Below are 3,970 nucleotides of genomic sequence, written 5' to 3' on the forward strand. Positions count from 1 at the left end.
AAAAAAAAAAAAAAAAAAAAAAAAAAAAAAAAAAAAAAGAAACCCTAGAAAACTGAAACCATAATTGAACCATGACAGCTAGATAGCTGTACTCCCAGAAATTTCCTCCATCTTGCCCTGCCTCCCACCTCCATCCCTGATATTTTCAGAAAGGTCTGGGATGTCCTTCTTGCCCTTACAACAAAGATGTCATTGCAGCATAGATGCAAGTCCCTTTCTTGTGACGCCCTCTTTCAGTCAATTAATAAATCATTACTGCCTTCCTACTACAGCCTAAGCACTGGACTGGGTGCCGAGGATACAATGGGGAACAAGGTAGTCATAGTGTCTGCAGAGCTATAGTGTATATGAACGGATGTTCGTTCGTTCATTCGTTCCATAAACAGCACCTGCTAAATATCAGGCTATGCTGGATTCTGGCTGAGATCCGTGGATCACAAGTCAGCATGACTTGTATATGAGCTAGCAGAGGACAGCTCCGCGTTTAAGGCAATGTCTTTGTGACCCTGTACATCCCCACTGGCTGGCAGTGAGAGCTGGGAATCCAGTCCTTGAATCCCGGCTTCCCTTCCTAGTCCCCTTCTTTTCCTTGGATCCCCCGCCCCGCTTCCCACCAGCTGACTTTGCATGGGGCAAGAAGTACTGTGCCTGAGACCAGACATGCTTCCCACAGCCAACCTCGAAGCCTGAATTTCTAGCAATAGAGGAGCATTACCTTGGGCGTGTAAGAGCTCCCTGCTGAAATGCAAGTGTCCTAAGGTAGGCGGCTTAGTACCTTCTGTGCTCATCAGGCAAGCAGGATATGAATTGTTGAGTGAGTGAGGGAGAAGGAGGAGTGGGAGGAGGAGCAGGGAGAAAAAGATCAGAGCTAGAAAAAGAAGGCGACTAGGAAGGGAACGGGAAAGCAAGTGGAGACTGGTGACAGTTTTTGCATATTCACAACTTTGGCCACAGGCTGGCCTGGGTCCCTGGGATTGGTCCAGACTCTCCGAAACGGCATTATCTTTTGCCCTTGTTATAGTTGGCGTCCTGCCAGACCCTGGTGGTTTCCAACAGTTAGACTGTTTCAGAGGTAGTCTTGGCTCCTGTGGGAATTACCAGAGAATTCTAGCACTGCTGTGAATCCGGAAGAATTTACATAATTTCCCCTGGGCTTGCCTACACTTTTTTCCTTTATGTTTATTTTCATCTCTCCACCCTACCATAAGAGTTTAAGTCCTCCCAACCAAAGGACCAGGAATGGTGATGGGACAGAGTAGTCAAGGTATTGCATTGTGTAATTGCTTTCTTTCATTTTCAAAGTTGTTTTGCATCTCCCCCCCATGTGTATGTTTGGGAAGAGTGACTAAGTGCATTGTCATGTCTTAGGTCTTAGGTTAACCTCCATTCTTGATGAAGCAGAGGAACCAGAACAAGAGAAGTAACATTTAGCAGAGGGTTGAATCAGTGAAAAGGAAAAGCGAGTTTCTAATGGGTAAACTGATCAGCTTAGAGTATGCTGGTCTCCTACCTCTGGCTGAAAGTAGCGCCATCAACTACAACAAAAATCCAACTAGAAGTTACTGAAACAAGAAGAAAACTTTAGCATCTCATGTAACAAGAAGTCATGAGTTATATCAGTTTTAGATTGGTTAATGCCAGTGGTTTCAGGATATCATCAAGGAATCAGGTTTTTTTTTGTTTTTGTTTTTGTTTCTCTCTCAGAAACAGTGGGGGTAAGGAATGTTCTCTCCTGTTCTTTGAAAAATAAGCTTTCCCAGCAGACTTTCCCTCATATCTCATTGGCCAGAATTGTGTCATGTGCCTATGCTGGATCCAATGACAGGCAAGCGGAATAAAAATTCCTTGATTGATTTCACCCAATCAAGACTCACTCCTAGGGGCTGGAAAGTACTGTATACAGCATCTTCTGAAGCACGTGATTAGAGTTCTGTGGGAGGGAAAGAACAAGCCACATAGCTGTGTCTGCCACAAGTTTAAAAGCACTTTGAAGCCGGGAGCGGTGGCTCATGCCTGTAATCCCAGCACTTTGGGAGGCCGAGGGGGGCAGATCCCGAGGTCAGGAGATTGAGATCATCCTGGCTAACACGGTGAAACCCCGTCTCTACTAAAAATACAAAAAGCCGGGCGTGGTGGCAGGCATCTGTAGTCCCAGCTACTTGGGAGGCTGAGGCAGGAGAATGATGTGAACCCGGGAGGCGGAGCTTGCAGTGAGCCGAGATCGCGCCACTGCACTCCAGCCTGGGAGACGGCGAGACTCCGTCAAAAGAAAAAAAAAAAAAAAAAAAAAAAAGAAAGAAAGAAAAGAAAGAAAAGCACTTTGAGCATCTCTACCTCCCTCCTGCTTCTCCACCATTCAAAATTACATGAACTTTTCATGTCACAACTCAAATGTCACCTTCTCCATGAAGTTTTCCCTTATGCCTTAAATCAGAATTAATTATTTCTTCATCAATATGCCCAGAGCCTTTGTATCTCACATACTTTTCACAGTCAGCTTTGTATTAATTTTTCTTCCCTCCTAATTCTGAATGCCTTGAGAGAAATGATCACAGCTGATTCATGTCTATGTTCATCAATCCAGGGCCTAGCATGTTTACTGCCATCTGGCAGAAGTTGATCACCATAAGACGGATTTATTGTGAGGCTAAGACCATATTCTTTTGGCTCACCACTGTATACTCAACCTAGCATAGTGCCTGGCTCATAGTAGGTGCCCCTAAGATATCTTGAATGAATGATAAAATAATAATAGCTACTAACTTCTGCTTCTAGTTAAGATGGAGTGAAGGAGGGACTGGATTTATCCTCCCATTTGAAACAAACAAACAAACAAAATATATGAAACAACAGTTTTCAAGACACTGGACACCAGGCAATGAACGACATTGGAAACAAACTAGGTGAGTCCTAGGATTACCCCAGAATTACCTTGGCAGAGTTGCCAGGTCACTGTGCAGAGAGGGAGAACTAACATGGATTCAGGCAGACTCCTGAAGTTGAAAAGACAGAGTTGAGTGTCCAGAGAGACCAAGTCAGCCATGGTTCTACAGAGAGAGTTCCAGAGAGAAGATGGCTGCACAGAGAGAGAATCCCAGAGCTCCACAGAGGATCCCCTTGGCCATTCAGCAAAGTGGCGAACAGTGCATGCATGTGAGGCTGAAGAATGAGCCATCTGAAAGGATGGTGGGTGCCAGGCATGGTACGTGTTCCTACCAGTCAAACTGGAAAAACTCATCAGTCATGGGGCACTGGGTACTTAGTGAGGTCTTGCCTCAGTGGTGGGGAATAATTAACCCTAGACTGAGCACTGCTCCAGAAAATGCCTCTCAAAGCACAAAGGCAAGACCTGAAAAGCTCAAGAAAACATACAGGAATACCAAAAAAAAAAAAAAAAAAAAAAAAAAAAAAAAAAAAAATCCAGCACCCAACAAGGTGAGATTCACAATTTGTATTATCCAATCAAAGACACAACAAGGCAGGAAAACACAGCAAGGAGAATAATCGGTCTGTAAAAACTGACCCAGAACTGACACAGATGTTAGAATTAATGGAGAAGAACATCAAAACAATTATTATAATTGTGTTAAATGTTTTAAAAGTTCGGAAGAGCCAGAGAAAATACAAAAAAGACACAAATTGAAAGCCTAGATATCAAAACTTTGAAATCTGGGATGAAAAATGCACCATGTAAGATTAGCAGAAAGTTAGATATTGCAGAAGACAAATTTTTTAAATAATTAAATAGTTTATTGAATAAATACAATTGCAAAGAATGCATTCAAATGCTTTCTAAAAAAATCAATTTTAAAGGCCTTTCTATTCAGGCTAATGATAAAGGCAGTAATGGCAGATGTGCTAGTTTAACATAATTGGCTTATTTCAGACAGCACTTTTATCTTTTAGTCCACAAGTATATCATTAAATGATAGAGAACATCTAATGCAACCATTTCCATGGGAATAGGAAA

Source organism: Piliocolobus tephrosceles, chromosome 13, assembly GCF_002776525.5.
Source record: "Piliocolobus tephrosceles isolate RC106 chromosome 13, ASM277652v3, whole genome shotgun sequence".
In the NCBI taxonomy this organism is placed as follows: domain Eukaryota; kingdom Metazoa; phylum Chordata; class Mammalia; order Primates; family Cercopithecidae; genus Piliocolobus; species Piliocolobus tephrosceles.